This window comes from Mauremys reevesii, linkage group 26 (genome assembly GCF_016161935.1).
Source record: "Mauremys reevesii isolate NIE-2019 linkage group 26, ASM1616193v1, whole genome shotgun sequence".
NCBI lineage: Eukaryota > Metazoa > Chordata > Testudines > Geoemydidae > Mauremys > Mauremys reevesii.
Window position 1 is genome coordinate 12,044,268 of NC_052648.1, and position 14,595 is coordinate 12,058,862.

General features: G+C 43.0%; 1 long non-coding RNA gene across 1 annotated transcript; it reads left to right on the top strand.

The window, feature by feature from the left end:
* Window positions 1-1,974: 1,974 nt before the first annotated feature.
* On the top strand, window positions 1,975-14,439 carry LOC120391657. Its single transcript, XR_005591429.1, has 3 exons — window positions 1,975-2,168; window positions 7,325-8,339; window positions 14,344-14,439. It is a non-coding gene; the product is annotated as an uncharacterized LOC120391657 (long non-coding RNA).
* Window positions 14,440-14,595: the final 156 nt, after the last annotated feature.

A 14,595-nucleotide genomic window follows, 5' to 3' on the forward strand; every position in this document is an offset into this window, starting at 1 on the left:
AGTTGTTGGTCTGTACACTCTCATTCTACGTCCAAATATAGGGAGGTAGACTTGAGACTGTTTTGAGTTTAACAGCTTGAGTTATTTTTGCTTCCCAAAGTAAAGTTGCATTTTGGAAATGCAAGGATTTCCACTTGCCCCTGGGCAAAATCTTGTGTAAATTATCCCTCTCCAAAATAAACCAGCACTGCTGCACAGTCTTTATCAGCTGCTAGTTGACATAACTTAGCTTCTGTACAGCCCTGAGAGAATGACCTACTGCCCCTTCTTCTGAAGCCAAAGAAACTGAGTGGGGATATGAGTGCAGATAAATAAATTCTTCTCACTGGTTATCTCAGAGGCACTTTCAGACAATCTTGTACAAGCTGACTTTTGCAATTTGATGGGGAGTGGAGGGCGGGGCAGCAAACTATGTCCAATTGTTAAGTTAAAAATTTCCCTGGGTTAAATGCTAATCACATAGCACTGTTATAGGAGCACATCTGCACCACCCAAAGCTACCTCTGAATGTTGTCAAAAACTAAACAGAGCAACTATCTTGGTCAGTCTGTCTGTACTGAAGTGCTGCTTTGTCACCCTTCTTGCCAGTGGTAGTACCAGATCTTACAGCTGAATAGCAGAGCTATTCTGGTTTAATAATGATTACCATAAAACTGCCAGCTGCTAGGTTTTTACTGTCTCCTTCCAGTCCTGTATCCCTTTGTCTGTATCATCCCCAGAATTTGTCCTGTCCTTAATATTAGTTCAGTAAACTTTAGTTGTCCCTGTATCATTTCCTGTCTTGACTGTTTAAATTCATGCTTTCTGTATCAAAAGGTCTTCAGACATTTTCATAGTGTGATCCACACTGTCATAGACACCTTCCCTGCAATTCACCAGTGAATAAAACCACTTTGGCAACTACAGCAATTGTTTCTGTGGAAAAGTAATAGTTGGAAAGTATTTACTGTATGTTTAGCTATATAAACATCAGTGGCTATTAGCCAGGATGGGCTAATATGCAACACCATGCTCTGAGTGTGTCTGTCCTCTGTTTGCCAGAAGCTGGGAGTGGACATCGGGGCTGGATCACTTGATGATTGCCTGTTCTGTTCATTCCTTCTGAAGCACCTGGCATTGGCCACTGTCAGAAGACAGGATACTGGGCTAGCTGGACTATCGGTTTGACCCAGTATGGCCATTCTTATGATCTTATGAAATTATACAGAGCTGTTGGAAACAGATGAGAACCAGCACAATACAACCAGACAGCTCTCTGGGCTACCGGTAGTCCATGGACTACTTGTTAGGAACCAGGAGGTCCAGAATGCTGCAGTGAGAGACTTTTAGGGAAGCCAGGTCATATTGGCCCCATCTAGCTTTCTACCTCCCTCTATTCAAATTTGCTCCCTTGGTTTTACAACCACTCTACCTGCTCATTCAGCTCTTCTCTCTGACCTGTACACATACTCCTTTGCCTGCCTACTCCACTCCCATTCCCTGCTACTCTGCAGGAGGTAGATGGAGCAGCTCATGAAAGAGTAATTGTAACCCTTCAGAGTTTGAGTCGCTTCTTCTCTGTTGTGCCTTGCTTATCTTTTTCATTTTAGTTTGATTTTTCCCTAAAGCAATGTGTGATATGTATGGAGGACTCAAAATGTCAGGTGCAAGGAATGTTGGTGTACAGTGAGGGGAGAAGAATAACCCCTACAGATTTGTTCATCCAGTCATTTATTTAGTTGGGTATTTATGTATTTCAATAAATGCTCCCATTCAAAGCTCCATGTGCTCTTGATACTCTTGTAAAAATTAAAACCAATGAAAAGCACAAGCCTGTCAATTACCCCAAATCAAATGACATCAATTGGCTGAATATTCCCAGCTCCGTAATTTTGAGCAGAAGTTTCTGCATGCAGTGGAATTGCCTAACAATGGACTGTTCCATTATGACTAAGGTTGCTAGGATTACATACTTAAGTTCCCTGCTCTCTGAAAAGAATGGAGCACAGAGAGCTGGGGAAATGGTGTACTCTTTCATGAATGCCCCTGATGAGAAACCATTCTGATCTTAAAATGGTGTGCTGTGTGTTGGACAAGGTATGGGAGCATTAAAGCATCCCTGGAACTGACGAGAGGATGCCTTTAGCCACTAAGTTGTCACCTCTCTGGCCACTTGGAGTGTTTCAAAGGTTTGTGCAGTAACTCATGTCCTCCATCAACCAAAAGGCTGGTTAGTACAATAAGGAACCTGTGAGGAAGAGGAATAAAAGCAAACTGAGCTTGTGGGAGCAGTTTAGAAGATCACAAAGTGGTGACAGCAGTTGCCATTTTAGTCTAGTATTAGCAGGTACTGATATAGTACTAACTACTGATGGTTGCTAAAATTATGTTTGTAAAGTATGGCCTGAGGTTGTTAATACTTAGCACTTGTATAGCAGATGGCAGAGCCACATAACAAAACATTTTGAACTGCAGGCAGCAGGATGGGGAATGGGAAATGAGAGCCATGAAATGATTTACCAAGTCATTTTTTCCCTGCCTCCCCCCATGACAAAGATAGAGAACCTCTGAGCTATCTATTTTTTGAGTGGTTGCAGATGTATATTCCACTCAGGTGTGCATGTCCAGTGCATGGAAACCAGAGAACTTTGCCTAGCAGTATCTCTAAATGTGGTGCTCGCACACTCCAGGCACTTAACCCCTCCCCTGGCTGTTTAAGAGGAGGAGGAAGGATGCTGTTTAGAAGCTGTTAGAGAAGTGCTATTTAATAGTATAAAACCTTCCACTAGAGCTGCCTATTTTACCAAGTGGAAGTGTTTTCAATTTGGTCACTGACCCAAGGATCCATCCAGTGCTAGCCCACATTCAGGACACTTTGGAGTATCTGTTACACCTTCAGTCCTCTGGCCTGTCTCTCAGCTCCTTGAGGGTCTACTTATTGGCCATCTGAACATTCCATCCTCTGATCCAAGAGAAGTTAATTTTTTTGAACTCCATGGTAGTGAGATTTCTAAGAGGAATCATATTTTTCCACTGGTGAAAGAAGCAGTTTCTTTGTGGGACCTTAATACCGTGCTGGCTGTCCTTATGTGTCCTCCATATGAACCCCTGGCAACTTGTTCTGTCTTTCCTGTGCCAAAAGACAGCTCTTCTTGTTGATATCACATATGCAAGATGAGTAAGCGAGCTGTAAAGTTTAATGGCAGAGCCCCCATATACTCAGTTTTTCATAGACAAAGTGACCCTTCCTCTATTATGATGGCATATGCACTAGCTTAGGCCACACCTCCATTCAACTGGGGCCCAAGTGACACTGATGGCATTTATCAACAATACTGGACATTTGAAGGGCTGCTGTCTGATCTTCCATACATACTTTTACCAAACTATGCTATTATGGCTGCATCTAGATCAGGTGCAGACATTGGGAAGGCCATTATGTAGTCATTCTTTAAGTAGATTCCTAGCCCACCTCCTATTGATATGACTTGTAAATCACCTGAGTGGAATATGATGTCTACAACCACTCAAAGAAGAAAAGATAGTTACCTACCTGTATGTTAATTGTTCGAGTAGTATTACTATGAGTGCTCTACTTCAGGTGCACATGCACCTCTTGAGCCCTTGATCAGAGTTTTTTCATTAGTAGTGTCCATTTGGCCCATGCGTCAAAACTATACAGGGCTGCATGGGCAAACCGCCCTCAGTTCCTTCTCAACTGTCTCAGCCTTAGCATGTGTGCCTTGAGCATGTCTTGGCTATTGTTCTTTTTTGTTCGTTTAGTATTAGCTTATAATTAGCAGATAAGAAGTGAGAGGATTTACCTTGTTCTTCTCTCTCCATTTGGAGAGAGCATGCCTGGCTCTCTCAAGTCTCAAATGCTGCCTCTCTTCCTGGAAGGCTATTCTGATATGCACTGGACACTGTGTCTCTGCTGCCTGGGAGAGTCTCACATTTCCCAGTAGCATAACTGCTGCCTGGCCCTCAAATCCAGAGGAAGAAAGAACCAGGAGATCAAGTTGAGGCTGCTGCTGATAGAGCATTCCCTTTGTCCTCCTTCAGAGTCAGGTCAGGAGACACCCTCCCATGCCCAGACATCCTTCTCCAGGCAAATCTAGGGCCCCTTTGATCTTGGCTAAGGACTCCCCTAGGAAGGGGAAGACTTTAGAGACCTCAACAATGGTGGCTCAATAAATAGATCTCACTCTCTCTCTCATATATATTTATTTATCTCATAGAACTGGAAGGGACCCTGAAAGGTCATCAAGTCCAGCCCCCTGCCTTCACTAGCAGGACCAAAAACAGGAGATCTGTCTCCCATCATAAGGAGCCTGCTTCCAAAAGACCTTGGTTCCCTGCTAAATAAATGGTCTCAGAAGCCTCAACCTGTCAGCACAGTACTGTAGACATGAAAGACTTTTCCAGGACCGGTGGCGCTGGAAAGTCCCAGAGCTCTAAGAACACACATGGCTCTGGCCAAGCTGTCAGTACTGTCTACATGTGACAAGGAAAGTAGGGATAAGAACTCTTCCAGATGGGTACCACTGAACTCAGCTTTGTCATTGGTACCTCTCCAGTTGGGGCCTCAGTAGTGTGCAAACCAAATCTACCGTGCTGTCTGCTTTGATAACCAAGCATGCCACTGCATAATCCTCCATACGATTCCATGGTACTCGAAAGACTTAGCAGTGGCAGATGAACCAGAATCTCTACTGCTTGTGGGTATGGAATGCCTCTTGGTAGTGAGACACCGGTCCCTGAGATGATATCACTCTTCAGTACCTCCTGATTCAATGCCATTTTCTGCTGGTGCCCCCCATTAGATGATACCGAGGAGGAGGGAGACCTTTCAGTCTTGTCCATCTTGTGCAGGATTCCCCTATCCATCCATAGAAGAACTCACTCTTTGACAACCACAGAGAAGACTCTTGTGGTCGTCACCATACATTTTCATCCTTCAGTAGAAGCGTTTTTGATATTTGCTCACCTTATGTCTTTGAGGTTTATTAAAGGTTTATTAAAGGTTTGAGGAATCTCCCAAGTAAGGGACCCCACCCCAACATGGGCTCTAAATTTCATGCTTAGATATCCTACAAGACCTCCATTTGAACCGATGGCAACATGTTCTTTGCTTCACTTATTGATGAAGACGGCCTTTTTAGTGGTTATCCCGTCGACCTGTAGAGTGGGAGAAACTGGGGCCTCCTGAGAAATAGCTGGAACCCCGCCCCTTACAATGTTTATCAAAGACAAGGTTTCTTTAAACTGCACCATAGATTCTTACCTAAGATGATATCTACCTTTCATCTTAAGCAGCCCATTCATAAGAATGGCCATACTGGGTCAGACCAAAGGTCCATCTATCCCAGTATCCTGTCTTCTGTCAGTGGCCAATGCCAGGTGCCCCAGAGGGAATGAACAGAACAGGTAATCACCGAGTGATCCATCCCCTGTCGCCCATTCCTGGCTTCGGGTGAAAAGAGGTGAGGGACACCATTCCTGTCCATCCTGGCTAGTAACGATTGGTGGACCTCTATCCTCCATGAATTTATCTAGTTCTTTTTTGAACCCTGTATAGTCTTGGCCTTCACACATCCTCTGGCAAAGAGTTCCACAGGTTGACTGTGTGTTGAGAAGAAATACTTCCTTTTGTTTTAAACCTGCTGCCTATTAATTTCATTTGGTGACCCCTAGTTCTCGTGTTATGAGGAGTAAATAACACTTATGTACTTTCTCCACACCACTCATGATTTTATAGAGCTCCTATCATATCCCCCCTTAGTCATCGCTTCCAAGCTGAAAAGTCCCAGGCTTTTTAATCTCTCCTCATAGGGCAGCCGTTCCATACCCCTAATCATTTTTGTTGCCCTTTTCTGAACCTTTTCCAATTCCAATATATCTTTTTTGAGATGAGGCGACCACATCTGCACACAGTATTCAAGATGTGGGTGTACCATGGATTTATATAGAGGCAATATGATATTTTCTGTCTTATCTATCCCTTTCTTAATGATTCCCAGCATTCTGTGAGCTTTTTTGACCGTTGCTGCACACTGAGTGGATGATTTCAGAGAACTCTCCACAATGACTCCAAGACCTCTTTCTTGAGTGGTAACAGCCAATTTAGACACCATCATTGTATATGTATAGTTGGGATTATGTTTTTCAATGTGCATCACTTTGCATTTATCAACATTGAATTTCATCTGCCATTTTGTTGCCAGTCACCTAGTTTTGTGAGATCCTTTTGTAGCTCTTTGCAGTCTGCCTGGGACTTAACTATCTTGAACAATTTTGTATCATCTGCACATTTTGCCACAACAAACTTACCTGAAGGGTCCTCCTTTACCTGGAGAACTCCCTCACAAAACTCCTGTTAGCCGCTCCTGTTTGCTAGCTCCTCTGGTTGCTTAGGAGCAAACTTTTTAAAGCCATCCTCTATCGCCTCTGCATCAGAGTCTCAACTCTTGATATTTGGTGCAAAGGAACTGAGGTGGGTCAGAGCAGCATTGCCCTATGGACCAGAGGATGCAAATGTCATCCCTCTGGGTACTGATAGTAAAGTTCTCCTTCTTTGGCCACACGCATACCTGAGTGGAATATGCATCTGAATCCACATAAAGAATAGTTACCATACAGTCTTTTCTTGGGCTCCAATTTGCATGTTCAAATTAAACATTTGTGTTCATTTGCTTTTGATTAACACCCAGAACCACAGGATTGATCTGGATCACTGTACAAGAAGAACTTTCATCATCTGCTTAGTGTCCTTTCTTCCTTAGTGCTTATTTAGACTGGGAAACTATTCTGCTATAGCTGTCAGTCAATTTCTCTGTGTAGACAAGCTCTTAATGCACTTGTACACCTCATTTTTGTTTCAGTGCTAATTCTTTATTACACTGTAGTATATTGTTATGCTGGGAGGCTTTAATGGTTGCCTGAAGTGGGTCTTTAAGCTATAAAATCACAGACCTAGTTATAGCCAATGGGTGTGCTAAACACCGTTCTTTCAGGGTAAATGGAAGGAGCAATGAAATTCCCTTTGATGTAATGATAGCTAGAAACAATAGGAAGTTCCTGCTGAAGGCACTGGGCCGCATGACAAAGCCTGAGCAGAGCTAAGTTGTGTAATCTGGCTGTTTTCCTGGACTGTAGGCAAATTCAGGGGCTACTGGTTTGTTTGGCAAACAGTGTGCCTGTGAGGCAGAAAGCCAGCAGACAGTGAGAGGAGCAGTCGTAAACATGGCCCTGTTGGAGTGAAGACAGTGCTCCAGATTAATTGGAGGGGCAGACTAGGAAATAGGGAGTAAGGGAATTGCCAATTGTTTGTTTCTGTTGTCTTCAGGAAGACAGGACTGTCTGTATGTTCTTTGCAAATAAACAGGATTGTACCAAAGAAAATACGAGAGAAATTATGAACTAATACTCCTGTTGAACCAAAATGGAACAAATGGTGGAGATGCTTGCAGAAATCAAAGATGACCAAAAGAGCTTCAAATAAAGACTTCACAGAAGGAATCTAAGCAACATCTGAAGGCTTCCCAGAAAGGATTTAGACCACCAGTGGTCAGAGATAAAATCTTTGTTGGGGCAGCAGCCAGAAAGTGTTCAGACAGATTTGGAAGTCATACTACAAAATTTCCAGTGCAGACAGGCAAGATGGACTGATGAGGTGACCAACAACAGACTATCATGGACCAAAAGATGTTCCACGTAATAGGGGAGACCAAGAAATATCTGCTCAACTTGGTGCTTGTAAATAGAGACAGCTGCAACAAGGACTTTAGGGAGCTAAAAAATCACCTGGAGAAGGAGCTCAAAGGACTGCATACTATATTGGAAATTAGCAGTCTGGATTAGGAATTGGGCCAGACTGAGAATTTGGGTAAAACAGGATATTTACAACAGTTTTATACCCTTTTTCTAACCCAGAGAGGTTAGATTGTTCAAGCTCAGGCAATACAAAAGCCATTGGGGGCGGGGACGACAAGGATATGGTACAAGCTCTTGATATGCAGCTAAAATCTAGCTATCAATCTGAGCTGAGCAAGGCACAGCTAAGGGCTAGAAGAAGAGGGAAAGAACAGACCCCACCTCAACTGGAATAGGACATGAAGAGTTGTGCCTGGTATATCCAGATACCAGTGAGGACTAAGATTTCCAAGCTAAATTAACAATGGACCAAATTACAGATCTGCAGCTTGGCTTAGATTTTCAGCTCAAGATCATTGAAAGGAGGCCAAGAATGCTTTCTGTGACTGAGGAATTTGCCGCAGAACTTCAATTTTTCCTTGCAGGAGCCCACCAGAAAAGGAAGCAATTGCTATTGAGGAAGATGGAAACTGATCACCATGAGCCCTGTAAGTACAGGTCTGGATCTAATATACCTGATGGAAAAGGGGATTTTAATCTGGTTTATGACAGTTTTGAATGGTTAGGAAAAAAATTAAATTTGGTTTGTAAAGCAAGGTAGGTTGGCAATAACGCAAAAACTTGAGAAGCAGTTCAGTTAATTGCTGGTACTGTGAAAAAATTGGCCATAGAAGGATTATAATAAATTTAAGGCAAGCCAGAACAGAGCATAACAAGTATCTATTGAAAGTCTCCCACCCACTTTGGGAAACAGGAGGGACATCAACGTGGTGGGGGAGGGTAAACTTGGAGGTACAAGGATCAGCCCCACAGGTTTTGTTAGGATCAGGACAATTAAACAACAATGGCAATTTGGCTATTGAATGCATTAGAGTCTGTGATGTGCACAGGAACAGATGACACTGGCACAAACAGAAGTTAGTAGACCAGACATGCTGCTAATGCTAGGGTCATAGGGGACCCAAAACTGAACCACCTAACTGATGTCAAATAGAGGCAGTTACTGGAGAAAGTGCACCTATCCAAATATGGGGAAAATTGGACCTCTGAAATTTGAGCAGGTCTGGATTGCAGAGACAGCAGATGTTAATCGTTGGTGTGGGTTTCATTATGGCTAATAACTGCATAATAAATGTCAGGAAAGGTGTCTTAATAAGAAATTTCCATACATTGGATTTTAAGATGTGGCCTCGGTGAAACAAATGATTTGTAGGTAATGGATTTGCAGTGAACAAGAGTCCTACTTCCAGGGGCAATTGCCATAGTAACAGCTACATGCTGTGGTAGTTTTTCAGCAAGGAAAAGATGGGGAGTTGTTGAGACCTGCTTTGAGACCCATGGTCTCAGGAGGAATTTTAACTGCAAAGCCTTTTGTAGATTGGAGGGAGGAATAGATTCCTGTTCATTTGCTGAATGTTTCTGATAAACAGTAAATACAAAAAAAGAGAACTACATCTGCAAAATGTGAACCAGTAAAATTAGTAAATGCCTGGTATAGAAGAAAACTAAAAGGAAGAAAGGGGTGAAGGTAAGCCCCAGAGTTTCTATTGGAGTTCTGGGTAACCCACTTTGGCACACAATCAACGAAGATGGAATTTTCACTGACAAAAATGAAATTGAGGTTGGGTAGAACAAGCCAGTTCCTGAGACGCCCACAAATTAGCATGGTTTTGTATGGCTCTGCTTCTATTATAGAAGGTTTATTTGTGGGTTTGTCTATATTGTAAAACCATTGCATAGGTTGGGTGAGGAAGGGAAACCATCTGGTCAATAGCGGAGTGACTTCACATTTTCAGAGTTGAGAGAGGGTTCTGGTGTCTGCCCCTGTCTTACCCTACCTGTTTCAGATTGATTGTTTCAAATCTTTCATATTGGACACAGGTGCTAGTGTCTACAGATTGGGAGTGGTGTTACTACTTATGTTATCAGAGAGGCAGAATCTTAGCTTGGCTCTTCCCAGAAACTGAGGGTGTAGCTGTGGAAGCTGAGGTTGGAAGAGCTTTGACAGTAATGAATTCCCCATTAGAACAGAATGAGCGAAGTCTGCTCCAGCTCCACAGAAACGATGGATAGTTGGCAGGAGTCCATTGAATATGGCCTTTCCTGGTTGGCTGAAAGGAGATTGGGTAGTGAGTGGAAAGATCCATGGAAATCTGTACTTAGAGTAGTGATCAATGGTTCACTGTCAAACTTGGAAGGATGTATCTAGTGGTGTTCCACAGGGTTCTGTCCTGGGTCTGGCACTGTTCAGTATTTTCATCAACAACTTGGATACTGGAGTGAAGCATATGCTTATAAAATTTGTGAATGACACCAGGATCAGAATTCCAAACAACATTGACAAATTGGAGAATAGGTCTGAAATCAACAAGACGAAATTTAGTAAAGACAAGTATGAAGCTCCTCACTTAGGAAGAAAAAATATCAAATGCACAACTACAAAATGGGGAATAACTGGCTAGGCAGTAATACTGCTCAAAAGGATCCGGGGGTTATAATGGATCACAAATTGAATGAGAGTCAACAATGTGATGCACTTGCAAAAAACGCTAATATTCTGGGGTGTATTAATAGGAGTGTTGTTGATGTCAGACTTGGGGAGGGAGGAAATCTGATAAATCTTCAAATATCTTATGGGAGGTTATAAAGAGAATGGTGATCAGTTCTTTTTGTCCACTGAAGGTAGGGCAAGAGGTAGTCTGCAGCAAGGGAGATTTAGGTTAGTGTAACAGACCCAAACCAGTGGGGTCCAGGAGTCTGGTCGAGGGCAAATCTACTGGTCACTGGATGAGTAGTTTTCTGCTCCCTGAGTGACCAGAGCAGGGGCTGCACTAGAGTAATCAGGAACCTGCTAGAACCAATTAAGGCAGACAGGCTGATTAGAACACCTGCAGCCAATCAAGGCAGGCTAATCATAGAATCTCAGGGTTGGAAGGGACCTCAGGAGGTATCTAGTCCAGCCCCCTGCTCAAAGCAGGACCAACCCCAACTAAATCATCCCAGCCAGGGCATTGTCAAGCCTGACCTTAAAAACCTCTAAGGAAGGAGATTCCACCACCTCCCTAGGGAACCCATTCCAGTGCTTCACCACCCTACTAGTGAAAAAGTTTTTCCTAATGTCCAACCTAAACCTCCCCCTCTGCAACTTGAGACCATTACTCCTTGTTCTGTCATCTTCTACCACTGAGAACAGTCTAGATCCATCCTCTTTGGAACCCCCTTTCAGGTAGTTGAAAGCAGCTATCAAATCCCCCCTTATTCTTCTCTTCTGCAGACTAAACAATTCCAGTTCCCTCAGCCTCTCCTCATAAGTCATGTGCTCCAGCCCTCTAATAATTTTTGTTGCCCTCCGCTGGACTCTCTCCAATTTATCCACATCCTTCTTGTAGTGTGGGGCCCAAAACTGGACACAGTACTCCAAATGAGGCCTCACCAGTGCTGAGTAGAGGGGAATGATCACGGCCCTCGATCTGCTGGAAATGCCCCTACTTATACAACCCAAAATGCCATTAGCCTTCTTGGCAACAAGGGCACACTGTTGACTCATATTCAGCTTTTCGTCCACCGTAACCCCTAGGTCCTTTTCTGCAGAACTGCTGCCCAGCCATTCGGTCCCTAGTCTGTAACAGTGCATGGGATTCTTCCGTCCTAAGTGCAGGACTCTGCACTTGTCCTTGTTGAACCTCGTCATATTTCTTTTGGCCCAATCCTCTAATTTGTCTATGTCCCTCTGTATCCTATCCCTACCCTCCAGCGTATCAACCACTCCTCCCAGTTTAGTGTCATCTGCAAACTTGACACTAATCAGGGCACCTGGGTTTAAAAAGGAGCTCACTCCAGTCACGCGGGGGGAGCCAGAGGAGAGGAAGTGTGTGAGAGGAGCTGGGAGCAAGAGGCACCAGGAGCTGAGAGGGAGAGGCTGTGCTGCTGGAGGACTAAGGAGTACAAGCTTTATCAGACACCAGGAGGAAGGTCCTGTGGTGAGGATAAAGAAGGTGTTTGGAGCAGGCCATGGGGAAGTAGCCCAGGGAGGTGTAGCTGTCACGCAGCTGTTCCAGGAGGCACTATAGACAGCTGCAATCCACAGGGCCCTAGGCTGGAACCCAGAGTAGAGGGTGGGCCCGGGTTCCCCCCAAACCTCCCAACTCCTGATCAGACACAGGAGACGTTGACCCAGACTGTGGGGAAGATCACTGAGGTGAGCAAATCTGCCAATAAGCGCAGGACCCACCAAGGTAGAGGAGGAACTTTGTCACATTAGATATGAGGAAAAACTTTCTAACTATACAGATAGTTAAACACTGGAATAGGCTTCCAAGGGAGGTTGTGGAATCCCCATCTCTGGAGGTTGAACAAACACCTGGCATTGATGGTCTAGGTTTACTTGGTCCTGCTGCAGTGCGGGGGCTGGACTAGATGACCCATTGAGGTCCCTTCCAGCTCTACATTTCTGTGAGTCTGTGATTAAACACTGTCCACTCTGTTCTGTGTGAAACATCAAAGGGATAAGAAATACCGACTCAGGGCAATCGCAGCAAAATGTTACCCTTTGGTGTAATATTTCATGGCCATTCCCCTTCAGGTCAGTTAATACTTGTACAACATACACTCAATAGCTTTACACCCAGGTTCTGCAGAGACTTGCATGCATGCATAGCCTTACACACGTAGTCCCATTGAAGTCAGTGACACCAGTACTCATATACATAAAGTTACACGTATTCGCAAATGTTTGCAGGATCAGGGCCTTATTTTGTTTAAGTATCCTTCATAAGAATTGTAACCCAAACAAGCTTTACAGAGAGAAATACCACTGAGAGGATCAAACATCTTCTCTTTTCTCTACCATCTCCCTTTTTGAAGGCTGATGATTAGTATTTATAAAATGAGGAGATCTAAACAAGAACAGGAAAATATAGTTCTTAACAAGCAATCTGTACAAGAGAGAGACTGCTTAATGTGATATTTTTCTTAGCAGTCAACTATCAATAATCATGGTAATGGAAAATGTATTAAAATCCTCCAAAATCTGATAAGTAACTAATGGGATTGGGGTGGGGATTAGAAATTCTGATTGCAACTGCATGTATCAACAAAGGTATCCGTTATGCATTTAAAGTTCAGTGCACTTAAGTTCATTGAAGCATGATTTTGCTATTTTAGTGTATAAAATTTCATTCATTTAAAAATAAAGACCATAGAGAGAGAAGCATTCATTAACACACAACACTGTGACTGGCTATATACGCTCATGTACAGAAGGATCAGCTTAATATTTGCTTAATACCACCTGTGGGGGAAATTTGCCCTGTCACTACAGGAAGAGTGGACTACATTTTTATCTATTATCTAACAGCATCCTAGGCGTCTGTGGCACTTTGCACACAAATAAAAGATGCTGTCCTTCCCTAGAGGAGTTTACAATCTAGGTTAAACAACATGACATGACAAAGGGAGGGGGAAAAGCAGGAAACAGGAGAAGCCCACAAAGTCTAATGTTATGAGGTTTCTTGTTTTCACATTTTATTTCCATGTTTTGTTGGATTTTTTAAATTTTCTTTTTATTAAGTTGGTAAACTGGGATCTAGTGGACCTGTTCCATCCTTGATATAATAATCCTGCAGTGCACACTGAATCGTATTTTATTTATTTAATATACTTTTTTTTGTCTTTATTGCTGGTGTTCACAAGAAATGCCCAGACTATTACGCAGTGTGATATTTGATTATTCTGAGGTTATGGAAGGTTAGTTTTTGAAAACAATAAAAAAGGCAGAGGGTAAATACATGCTCTTTCCTACTTAATGCTGGAGGTTTCTAATGCATCCCACCAGGTATATTACTTGGCAATTGTAGTTTATGAAGGTCTATATTTATACTCTGCTGTATTAGCTTGGGAGCTACTCTTTAGGAAAGAAGAGAGCAGAAGGAGTAGGTAAACTTAAATTATAGGGGTTTGGAAACAACCTTCATATTAAGGTTGCCTGACATTTTCCTTACATTATAAAAACTGCTGGTGGTCTGGAGAGCTGCATCACATGAAAATCATAGAAATATGGAGCTGGAAGGAACCTTGAGAGGTCATCTAGTCCAGCCCCCTGCGCTGAGGTAGAACCAAGTAAACCTAGACCATCCCTGACAGATGTTTGTCTAACCTGTTCTCAAAAATTTCCAACAACAGACATTCCACAACCTCCTTTGGAAGCATATTCCAGTGCTTAACTATCCTTGTAATTTGGAAGTTATTCCTAATGTCTAACCTAAATCTCCCTTGCTGCAGATTAAGCCCATTACTTCTTGTCCTACCTTCAGTGGATGTGGAGAACAATTGATTACTGTCCTCTTTATAACAGCTCTTAAGCTATTTGAAGACTGTCATCAGGTTCCCCTGCAGTCTTCTTTTCTCGAGGCTAAACATGCCCAGGTTAGTTTAACCTTTTCCTCTGAGGTAAGGTTTTCTAAACCTTTGATCATGTTTGTGGCTGTCCTTTAGATTCTCATGGAGCACTCCAGTGAGGCCTCAGCAGTGTCAAGTTAGGACAGTGCCAAAGATTACCTCCTGTGTCTTACATCTGTTAATACGTCCCAGAATGTTAACTTTTGCAACTGCATCATACTGTTGACTCTCATTCAATTTATGATCCACTGAAACCACCCGATCCAGTTTTTCCCTATTTTGTAGTTGTGTGATTTTTTTTCGTCCTAAGTGTAGTACTTTGCATTTGTCTTGACTGAATTTTATTTT